Genomic DNA, 12,536 nt, shown 5'->3' with positions numbered 1-12,536 from the left:
ACATGAATGAGTGCAGAAAGAGTGCAATGCTTTGCAATGACAATGTTTCATCTCCTCAGACGTCCCCGGCCTTATAACATCCCGGACTCCCAACAGAGGTGAAGGTGGCGTATTCTCTTACTTCCTGCACACCCTGGAACCTCAGCTGTGTCAATCTGTACATGGTTTATCTGAAACATAACAGCGGGCACACTAATATAGATTTGTACCTTTGCATCCCCCCAGAGGCCCTGCCCCATAGCTTCACTCTCCCCACACTGAATACAGCGCTGCACAAGAAGCATGTGACTGCAGTGGCATCAAGTGACGGCCTTTAAAAAGAGTGCTGACGCCCTGTCCACCAGCTGAGCTGAATAGAGTCCTCTGTGACTCTGAAAGGCCTGTGAGACTCAATAGCACAACTAAGCTATCCACCATGACCTGCTTGCTCCTGTGGCCCACCAGAGACCACAGCTATGCAGTAGAGAAGTCTACTCCAGAAGTCCACCTATATGTTGCAGGCTTCTTGGCAACCTGTGTTACTCAAGTTGTTTTTACTGTATATTTACAGTATTTCTCTTGACACTGAATGCTTCATCACAAAAACATTACCAGCAAGTACTTTGCCTCTGCCCGCCTGTAAAGCGGAGCATACTTAAACAGCGTCCAAACTTAAGACCCGCCAAGCACCAAATGCCAGTACATTTTGGTTTTGGTGGAAAAATGTAAAGGAGTCCCCAGCCAGATGGCCAGTAAATTATTTGGAATCACAGAGTAGGGCCAGCTGTACATTGCTGTCCATAACTATCTTGACATCAGCAAATCAAATGATAGGATCTTACTACTATTTTGCCACTTTTAGCCGAGTCTCAGTATTAGAGATGTGGCAACGCCCGGTCAGGGTTCCCACCCAACCTGGAAAACCTGGAAATTTACTAGACTAAGACTAGTTTTCCTGTCATGGAAATACCAAATGATCAGATATCCAGGAAATAATCTATGACGTCCACATTTTTTATGGTTCTGTTCCTTTTAGAGCTGCAGAGCCTTTCCAGTGAGCCAGCAAGTGCCCCTGACTCTGTTTGACCTGTGTTTACCCTACTATTTCATGTCAAAATGGCTGCTGTGAAAAACATCTGTTGGATAAATAAATGCTGACCACCGTGTTCAAGCAAGTGTATTAGCTTCAGAATTTTGCTGTGATGTGAATTTTGAGCCGCTCCATATGCGCTTTGCTCCATATTAGACATTTCCTGGAGCAGGAAGTGTTTCTCTAGTTCCTATTAGCAAGCCTTGGATTGTGAAGGGTAAACAGAAACAGGAAGTGATTGCATAATCCAGCCCTTTCCCAGAGCACAGGGGAGCTGAGCTGATCAAATGTGAGATTGGCTGGGACACTTTTGATGCATTTCCTGGCAATTAAGCCACTGATTGCAAGCCTACGTAATTCCAGCGACCACACTTTGCCACTGGAATGCCCTCACCACCCCAGACATGTTGTAATCATGTTATCTTTATCTTTCAAACAGATGCATCTAATGGAGAATTGCTTAGGCGTTATCCAGAAAGGAAGCGCACACATTTCGCCAAGCTGCTAAAGTCAAAGCTGAAATTAAAGTGCTGACTACTGTGTCATAAAGGAAAAAATTGTACCACAGATCACTAATTAAAAGTCAGTGGGTTCTTGTATAGTCTCTCCTCTCTAGTGGTCTGCATATTTTGGATCTTCAACGCTGACATGAAAAGCTTTGCTGTTTCTATTTTTTTGAGCCAACTTTATTTGATGTGCTGTGGGCTCTGTTTAATGAAGTGGTTTATTTAGCAGATGCATTTGAAACACAGCACAACCTATTAAATGGTAATAATGTGGCTTCAACTGGATAAAAAGTGTAATGTATGACAGCTTCTGGCAGACAACCACAACACAACAACAAAGGGGATATGGTGCCATTGACAGGCGAAACGCAGCGTTACCTGAATAAAATGACAGATTGGTCTGAGTTTAAACATTGTTGGAAACATTTGGGATAACGGAAGTACACAACTCAACTACATATAGAACATAGAGCTAGAGTTTATAGACATTTTAATGTGGAAATGTTACATATTATAGCATTATGTCTCTTACTGGATTTACTAATTCATACAATAATGTATTTCATTTCATTTTAAAAGAAGGTACAGAATCTGCATTTCTCATTCCACGACAGATGAAAAGATAAAAAATTCAGAAGCCACCTTTTATTTTCATTTGTTCATTCACTTCACAGTTCCATCACACATACTCAGTTAGCCTGTTTGTCCCTAGTGGCCATTAGGCGTGAAAGAAAATTTTTTGTTTCGTTTTGTGATATATTGATTTTCAAGAACACTGTATAGTTTTTTGTGTTCAAACCCCAGCTGCTAGATAGCAGTGTTGTAAATGTAAAGTGAGTGCTATGATGTAGCATCTGGATGCAACACAATATATCTCCTTGTTGACAGTATAGTAACATATCATAATATACTGAATTGTGACCCCTCTATTGATTCTTGGAAATACCCAGCCCTAGTGGCCATTATGTGCAGAGTTTCTTATTAATCTCCACAAGGCCCCATATTAATTACCTAGACCGTGGCGTCACACTTCTAATTTGTCCCACCACATTTTCGTAATGAACTGGAAATATTTTTGCACGTCTCTTTAACATTGGGGTTTTCACCATTGCTTCAGCAAAGTGTCTCTGTCCCAGTACAAATATCCGTGATCAGTTAATTAGTGGACAGTCTCCCCTCGCTCTGCCCCTCTTGTATGGTCCACTGACAGTCACGCATGCGCTGCAGAGAAACACAGAGAGACGTTCTCCGATGCGGACACAGTGGGTATTTTAAAGCAACAGTGAACAGAGAACACACTGTGTGCCGATGTCATTTGGTACCATGTTGGTTTTGATAGGCTTCGTTATTAACAACAAGCCTCTTCCACGCACGGCTCACCTGCTGATGTGAAAGTGGAATGCCAGTTGTGCTTTTTGGTGCAACTTTATAAAGTGTACTGCTAAAAAACAGTCAACAGAAACATATACAGAGTGAGAGAAACGGAAAGAGGCATTGCAGGGCAGGCTGATGTGTCATGGCACATGACATTGGATGTTATCTTGGGCATGTTGTTTCTGTAAATGTTTGTCTGATAATATGCTAATAATTTTTGGACTCACAGGCTTATCTGCACACAGGCCAAAAAATTCACCAACACTGAGAAGTTGTGACATCATCTGGAAACACCATTGTGACTGCTCAGTCACATCTTAAATGTAATTTAATTTTACTCACTGTGTAGGTGTGTGTGTGTGTGTGTGAGAAAGAGAGAGACAGAAACAGGGTCTACAATCTACAGTTCTACAATTGTGGCCTAATGCTTCTGTGTAAATGGCCTGTGCACAGCGCAGACTTGTGTTTTAATTTGTTATTCAGATCTGCTGTGGTGACGACTGCTAGCGGCCTTAAAAATGAATAGCTAAATTGAGCCTGCTGGCCAGATAAAATGTATGCAGGCCATTCCAACCCACAGATTGTGTGTGGGTTCTATAAGCTACTTGTTACAGTGCATTTAGTGACATTTGAATGTGTGATTATACTGGCCAAGCCAACATAGGAAAATAAAGCAGGAAATAATGTCTTCTTTTTGTCTTACAAGCAATCAAGTCATAGGATTTTTTGCTGACAGAAGACTTTAAATGTAGTATTTGCCAAGAGCTGTGTGAACATCTTTGGAAATAATTGCGCAAGTCTGATGATTTTTTTAGAATAGCTGCATTGAAAAGAAAATATATTTGCTTAGGTTTTTAACAATTTCACTTCTGTTTCTGTAGATTTTAGGGAAGTCAGTGAGTTTCAAATAAATTCCACACAATGGCCATTTCACATACTGGGAGGAGCAACTGTTACTTTGACACATTCTCAGAATACCACAAGGTAGCTCAACCCCAGTCAGGGACATTTAGCAGCAGAGACGGAGACAGGGAGAGGAAACAAGCCACTTGTCTCAACATTATAATCACTGATGCAAAATGGTCTCTTCCTTTTGGGGAGTTGACTCTTTTGAACTTGTCCATATCATATATTCACACAGGCTTTAAACAGCAGATTTTTAATGAACTGGAGTTATAAGTAGTCACGTCATGGCTTCTTCTTTGTAGCACTGAACAAGCTTAACGTGTCATTTTGCTTAACTTTCTATTAAATGTTGCTATTTGTTTAGAAGCTGCTTTACCTGATTAAAGCAGCATCCACCTTTCTTTATCACTTATATCTTTATCTATCTTAAATTTTTTAAATTTTTGCAAAGATGTGAGCCCTGATCTGAGCCTTGTTCAAACTGTAAATTGAAATGTTGTTTACATGTTACTAGAGACCATTACTATTAATAACAGACTAACCACAAACTATTCACTATTAAGTGACTTCCCTAGCTATGTGTGTCAATCATTTCTTTGTTCACAAGCATGAAATTCTTCTTCCTTTTTTTGAGAATGCAATGCAGCCTGTCAGTTCACTCATTTATAAATATTAGAATACACACTATATGAGTTATATTAAACATCCTGACCCCCACCAAAATATATTTGCCTCTAGCAACCCTGTGAAGCAAACAAAATTAAGTGAGAAATGGACAGATACTCCTGCTATTCTTTGTTGTTGTTGTCACCAACATTGTTTAATCTGGCCCGTGGGAGGGCAGCTGTGCTTTTAGTTAAAAGCTAACATTAGAATGCTGACATGCTATACAGGCCAGATATACGCAACCATGAAATGAAAATCAGCATGTGAGAGACAGAACACTTATAACCTTAAGGCCACTTGCACACAGGAATAGGACAAGATACCATGGGAATTTCATTTCCATAAATCAATTTGACCTTGACACAAAAAGACTTTTCTAGTTGCAACTTTCATTTCAGTTTTTCTGCAAGGTGATGAGTTCAATGGCGAGTGGTATTGGTTGTGTATGTGATGAGCGAGAGCCGTGTGGTTGTTGTGATTTGTCCTGCACGAACACAAGTGGAGAAAGTTGGTGGTGCAATTGCACTCCCCACAGCTATTTCAGTCGTGTCTGAAAAGGCTTTTGTTGTCACATGGGTGGCCTATTGTGTATGTAAAAAGCAAAAAGGCTTTTGTGTGGCTTTCGACAAACACTGAGGAGGATTCACAGACCACCCATGTAAACAGGCCTCAATGGGGAGCACAGCTCCTACACAGCGGTTAATGTTAACCATTAGCTTAAACAAGATATTTTATTCCTTTCATTGATGTGACTCTGTAGAGTAAGACAGTTGTCAATTATTATGTACGTATGTACCTTAGTCCATTTTGGTACCCTCCTTTAACCTTTTCAATTTGATTTGAATCTATAAGCATACCACAGAAACAGTTAGAAAAACGGGGAGATAAAATGGAACATGTCATTGTTGCTCAATTTCACATCTTGAGGAATCTGTAGGTTCAAGAAAGGATCATTCATCCTTTCTAAACTGAAACAGTTTATCAGCCCAGATATTTTAAGATCCGTTTAAAAACTCTCCTAACCATGTCATCTGTTAAGCCACTTAATTAATTTTTTGATTTACTCCTGCAGTGTGACGCACACATTCTCTTTGCAATTTTTACAAAATTGTCCTATATGGTATAGGCATGTCATAATACCAGAAACTTTGTAGTCGATACTAGTACCAGTATAATTCCATGATTTTCGAAAGCGATTCTATACCACGGTAAAAATGTCCCGAACAAGTTTTTTTGCCCCTGATCCTCATGTAATATTGAGTCTGCTGATACCTAACCCTGATCCAATATTTGTATTTTCCTTAATAAAACAGGTGAATAGCTCTGCATTGCATTTGCATTCAGAAAAAAATGCCTGCATCCAAGCTGTTCCTTATTATTTTATTATACTCAACTAAATAACAAAGTAGGCTATAACAAAGCCTAACAAACCGTCTCTGTAATCTTTTTTGGTCTTGTCACTGTCTGGAGGGAATTTCTCTCTCCCTTTTTAATGGTGTCCTCACTCCTGCAGTTTGTTGCTGCAGTGCAAAGGCTTGAGTTACCTAAATTAGCTATATTCTGTTCATTGTTCATTTTCCTCGTCTGTACATCTTTCACACGGACTACATTAATAAAATACTATTATTTGCTTTTTGTTTGCAGGGTCTTTGTTGTACTTGCAGTGTGCTGCTCTCCACCACTGTCAGCGCCTGCATGCACACAGCACAGACTAGTAGATTTACACACGTATATGCTGCCCCGCCAGGTTCAGAAAAATTGCATCCTCAGTACCTACACTACTATACTATAGAAAAACCAATACTGTCAAGTTTTCAGAATTGTGGTATCAACTTGGTACCAAAGTATCGGTTGTCGTGACATGCCTACTGTGGTAACAGTGGTACTGGTAATCAAGCTTGGTAGCTATCTAGATGAAGTAGAGACAGTGGACAGCGAGGGTCAATCAAAGAATTGTGGTACAATTATTGACAGTCGTGTGTGCAGGGTCGATTTAAAAATAAAAAATAAAAACTTTTTACAATAAATTCATGTGTTGTAGTGATAAGAGTTTGTAGTAAAATAGACCTACTTAGCAACCTGCCAATTAGGGTTATACACAGCACTACCACCAATGCCAGTTGACCTCTTTTATTTTATTCATTAAAGTATAGTTTGTAGCTGGTGCTAATTTTGGAGCCTGATTGCAGAAGAATGTTTATTGTTTGTGGTTTGTTTGCCAGCAGTCAGTGAGTTGAGCTCCTTTTCCTCCCCCTCTCTGTTATCTGTACCCATTGTTGCCTTAGTGTGAGTTTAGTGTGAATGTCAGTTTAAAAAACACAAAGTCTGAGATGATTATCCAAATCTAGAATATCAAATAGTATATAAAGCTACCAGGTATCCACATTGTAGATATTTTTCATTGAAGAGGGTGCAATTAGGTTTTCATGAAAGCTTTTACGTTTCACATATTTACACTCTTAACACTATATATATGAGTAAAAATTGTGGTACCACCAGTTACTGTCAAGTTCAAGATGCGCATTAAGAATGGGCACACAGCAATGAGAGAGGGCTCTGTCTGTGTGGAATATATGGGCGGTCTGTTGAGGTCTGGCATCATTGATCCATCCCACGGCCTTTATGGAAAGCGGAACCAGGAGGCATTTGCTTTCACTTCAGGCCAGATGGTCATGGCGCACCGCCATGGCAGCCATGTTAAAAATGTATGCCCTGACAAAGTAGGGCTGGGCAATGTAGCTGAAAATGTATCACAATAATATCTTAAATTTCAGTGATATCGACTTTTAATAACCTATTTTTAGTAAAGACCAAGTGAAAAAAAGTTGAACTTAGCCACTTCATTTATCAAAGCACATAGGTAATAATATAATTTTAATGTGTGGTATCATATAAAACTAGTTCACCTAATGCATCCATTGGTACCAACCATGTCCTGCTATGGATGTAAAAACTGGCCATTTTTAAAGAGATCCCTTGAGCTCTGGTTTTGTGGACATGCTATATTGATATTTTTTTGAACAGTTTTCTTATTGCTATTGATGAAGATTAGATTAGATTATACTTTATTCATCTCACAACGGAGAAATTAACTCGTCACAGCAGCAAGACAGAAGCAAAAGATGTGTAATATACACTACAGAAATAAAATAGAATGGGTAAACACAACGAACAAGCAGAAGTGTCCTTAAACATATATGATAAACAAATGGACAAATAACAAACAAGTGCAAAGACGGGCAGAACGAGTACTAAAAGTAAAGTGGCCATAGTATAAATAATATTGTACATGGTAAGTAATTGGAGTAAAAAAAATAAAATAAATACAGATAAAAGACAGATATAAAAGCTATGGTGAGTAGTGGTGGTGGTAATTATTCGTAGATACAGGACCGTGGCCTGTAACCGTGCTCGCCCCTAGTGTTTTTCTTGTTCTTGTTGTTATGTCGTCTGTATGTATGTACAGACCTCGGGTAAAGAAATTTCCTGTGAAGGGACAAAAAGTATCATTATTATACATATGTTGGAAAAGCAGAAACTACAACATGATGCAGGTGGTGGCAGGTGTTGTAGAGTGGCTGCAGAGCACAACGTCAGACACACAGTGTTGGAGCCTCACATACTGTGGTCTGTTGGTGAGATAGTCTATTGTCCATGCAGCCAGGTGTTGGTCCACTCCCACACTTTCCATCTTCACTCTGAGCAGTGACGGCTGGATAGTGTTGAAAGCACTGGAGAAGTCAAAAAACATGACCCTCACCGTGCTCCCGCTGTCCTCCAGGTGTAGCAGGGATCTGTGCAGCAGGTAGATTACTGCGTTGTCCACCCCAATACCAGGCTGGTAATCAAAGAAAGACTCCTCATGACACCCCCTCCAGGCCTCCCTCCCCTCCCAAAACCTTCAGCTCATGTCTCTTGAGGTAGTCTATGGTGGATTTCAAGGTATGTTTAGGATCATTATCCTGTTATAGAGGCTGCCTTCTTTTCAGCTTTAGCTATTTTACATAAGGTGTGATGTTTGCTTGTGGAATCCATTCTTCCCACTCCCTTTGCAATATTTCCTGTGCCACTGGCACTATATAAGCATTTAAAATGTGTGCTGCATAACAAATCAAGCTTTTTCTGAACTAAAAGCCAGCAATCTGGCTGTGCTCGGGCAGCCTGGATACTTTTTTCCCAGCCCCCCCCAAAAAAGCTGCTAACAAAAACTAAATATCCTACTGCTGCAGCTTCACATTAAAATCATTTAACTGGTGAATCACGAGTTGACTTCTCTTTTGAAGTAAGCTAGTCACAGAATGTGCAAAGTGTTTGTCAGTTAGCTTGACACATTAAACGTGTCTACAAAACAAGACTGGGTCAGTGTCAGTGTCTGTGTGTGCGTGTGTGTGTGTGTGTGTGTGGAGTGTGTACTACCTCTAGGTATACGTCCAGTACCCTGGCAGGTGGGACAGTCCACTGTCTCTCCTGAGCTGTGTCTCCTGCTGTAGCCCCCCTTCTTGAGGTCATCATTCTCAACTATAGGCTGGTTGTCATTGTCTTCACCTCCACCGTCACATCTGCTAGGAACAACCCCCATAGCTGAAGAAACACACAGAACATCTAAGTTACTGGACAACTACAGAACCTAGATGGACTGTGGGGGGAAAAAATAAAATGATGAATTCTGATGAATATTATTCTTCTAATACAATGTAATTATATTTGAAACCTAGCTTTACTACGGATATTATTTTCTCATAAAATGATATCTTGAAATATTACATCTTTATGCAAAGTTTATTGTAAAAATATTTTTAAAATATTTAAACCTTTTCTTGTAAAACTACAGTTTTTAATCCCTCAAATTATTTAACTTAGATATATAGATTTATGGTTCAGGACCTGAAACTGGAATCTGATATGTTATCCAATGTCATATGGGTGGAATATCCCAGCAACCACAAACTTTCGCCGATGCAGACTTTCAGTAAAACCGGAACATCTAGCATGTGAGGAAGGTGTGGTGAGAAAATAGTTGAGTTTGCTGAAGGAAAGAGGAAGGAGGACATTGAAAGCTATCCCATTACAGCTGTGTTTCATATAAATGGAACAGTCTAGAAAAGAACCACAGTGTGTGTGAGTGTGCTGATGTTTCCTGCTGTGGAAGTGCAGGTGCACACAGACCTACCACACCTGCAAACCAGACATAAAGATAGCTTCAGATGCGGAAGGAGAAAATACACATCAGCATGGATAACAACCACATTGCATGATAATAAAGAGAAACCTTTAGTTTGTTTTTACGTTGCAGCAATCAACCTGGTCGTGTTTGACCCGTGGCGTCCAGCTCCAGCGCATTTGGGAGACCTCCGTTTCTCTTTTAATTGTCTTTAGCATGAGTCATAGCTGCTAACTACTTTTTCACAAGCTGCTGTGAAGAGTACAGAAGATGCCAAAGTAACATACACAAACAACACAGACACTTTATTTCTTTTCTGTGGCAGCAAACACAACACACATTAACTTATACTGCAACCTGAGCTTATCTTATCTTTATGGCTGGCTAAAGTAATAAAACTACCCCTCTGTTAATGTTACCCCGAAGAGGAGTTCAAAACAGGGCAATGCCAAACTGTCTGTGTGGTTAGTTCAGTATAGGAGGGCATTAAGTCACTGGCTGTGGTATCCTTCCTGCCCTGTCAGCTGATGTTAGTAACTAGGATTGTGATTCCAGCTTGTGAAAGCTCTATTAATGCTGCTTTAAATTAGTATGTAAAGAAATAATATTATTAATAAGAAAATTGTATATTGAAGCAGGAAGTAAATTAAAAGTGAAATATGAAAGCTGGAAACATAAACAATAAAATCATTTTTGCAATACTGTGTTAGATTTTGACTTGATGTACATTACTGGAACTCTTTAATTTTGACAAATGCCTCATTTTTTAAATACATAATGAAATAATTAGAGCAATGGCGTCCGTCATGTGATACACACTGGCTCAAAAATACTTTTACCCCATAAGGTAACCTACGCAAAATGACTTTCACTATCCAAAATTGATCCATTTTGTCAAATAACACTTGGAAACTCTAGAAGAGCTGCATGATTAACATACACCGCATACAAGTTAGCAGCTCGGACGGAATATTCGGAAAACTTCATTGACCACAGTTGAAAACTTCAACTGACTTCATTCACCACTGAACAGCTTCCATAACGCTGTATCCAGTTCTCCCTTATTCCATTAATGACTCCCTTTGTACACTTACACAGCTTATTCTAAGGTAACAAACACACAACAACTTATTTTCACTTGATTATGCACCAATGAAAATATACCTCTGAATATTATATTCCATTTCTGCCAATACATCCTATTAAATGTTACCTGGGCCTTTAATAAAAGACATGCTTGGTTTCTTAAATGCCGTTTTTAACTGTTGGCTGCATCCTAATTTGTAATTGCACGGTATATTTCCTGTTTGTATTATTAGTATTATTAATCTGTGACAGTGAGGCAGGCCTTGCTACCAGATTAGCAACATGACTCGGCTTAATTCATGACCGTCCTCCTCACAGCTTTAGACAGTAGTACTATCTATTGTTGAACTCATGTTTGATAGATTAGGCTGCTTTCAGTTTATGAATACATCCTTTAAACTTAATTATTATATACATAATACCCTTTTGTATAATGTATACAAACATACATGTATTCCTTCTTTATATTTATTTATTCAACAATGTAACGTTAGAATAACTAAGGTGGTCACACCTAATGTCATAAAATGTAATATCTAACCTGATAACAGACGTGTGGAGGTTAGAAACCTGAGCTACGCACTTTTAGTTCATCAAGCGCATTTTGTCTGAACTATTCTTCACGCCTGTTTAAAGAAGACAGAAAGACAAAATGTCAGGTTTTCTACCTGCAGGACAGGTGTAGCGTTGTCAACAGCGCTCTGGAGAATAATGTTCCCTTCAGACTATCGTGTAAGCTTCACCGTACAAGCATTTGTATCACTTGTTGTTTTGTTTCCGCGGTGTGGAAAACATATCGAAACAACCATGTCTTATTCCCCCTCCATCCCCGCCTCCTCCTCCCCGGCTGTCTCTCCGCTGCTACCCCGCGGTGCTGACAGCTCACCTGGCCGCTCAGCTCCTGCTTTAAGCTGCTGACAGCGTCTTCATCTCCCGTGCGGCCGGAAATTAACGACGTCTCCTCGTTCTTGCTGCTGTTTGGTGTCGCTGGCAGCAAACGGTTCCGACACCCACACAGCGCACAGACACTTCCTGTCAAGACTTTTCAAAGTAAAACGCTCATTGATATCACTTCAGCAAGCTATTTCAATTACTCAACGTTGAGTGATACAGCGAGTAGAAGTTATTTACTTGATATTTATAGTTCTGTACACAAAAACGAGAAACAAGAAATGCCAATTTTAGCAACTTTTTTTTTATTGATTTCTCCTTTTTCCCATTAATGAACTTAAATTAAATTCTTTGAGCTCATGTCTAAGTTATGAAACTTCGATACACTTTTATTTTGAATTTTAGAAAAAGCCTTACTTCTGGCACCATCCTGGCTGTTTCTGACAGTTTAGTTCAGCTGTTATTCAGCATTTTCTTCTGTCTTAACTGACCTTTAACCCATACAAGTCGCAAGAGGACAGCAGTGTTTGCAGGGGCGTAGCACAAATATCTGCTGCATACGAATCTCACTGGCCCCCTTTCCTCTTTTCATACAGACAGTAAAGTCCTGTGGAGGACTAAAAGTGCCAAAANNTTCCTTGTATGTCTGGTGCATGTGAAGAATTGACATTAAAGCTGACTTTGACTTTGACTTTAAATTGATTAAATAATTACTTAAATGTGCCATTAATTAATTAAAATTGGAATTAAATACATAAAAGTGCTATCAAATGTGTCATTAATTCATTAAAATACTGATTCATTTTATGTAAAAAAACATATATAATTATTTCACTATTTAATTATTTCATGGTCCTGTGTTGCAGTGCTTCATGAA

At 39.3% G+C, this 12,536-nt stretch overlaps 1 long non-coding RNA gene across 1 annotated transcript; it reads right to left on the bottom strand.

Annotated features, from left to right (window-relative positions):
• Nucleotides 1-1,669: 1,669 nt before the first annotated feature.
• LOC118332149 lies at nucleotides 1,670-11,810 on the bottom strand. The gene is made up of 3 exons (XR_004796914.1): nucleotides 11,655-11,810; nucleotides 8,935-9,102; nucleotides 1,670-1,679 (listed from the first exon to the last, which is right to left on the bottom strand). It is a non-coding gene; the product is annotated as an uncharacterized LOC118332149 (long non-coding RNA).
• Nucleotides 11,811-12,536: the final 726 nt, after the last annotated feature.

Source organism: Morone saxatilis, unplaced genomic scaffold (assembly GCF_004916995.1).
Source record: "Morone saxatilis isolate NCDOM2014 unplaced genomic scaffold, NCSU_SB_2.0 Contig20, whole genome shotgun sequence".
Taxonomy (NCBI): Eukaryota; Metazoa; Chordata; class Actinopteri; family Moronidae; genus Morone; species Morone saxatilis.
The sequence above is the reverse complement of the archived record's forward strand: the minus strand, read 5'-3'. Positions and strand labels throughout refer to the sequence as shown.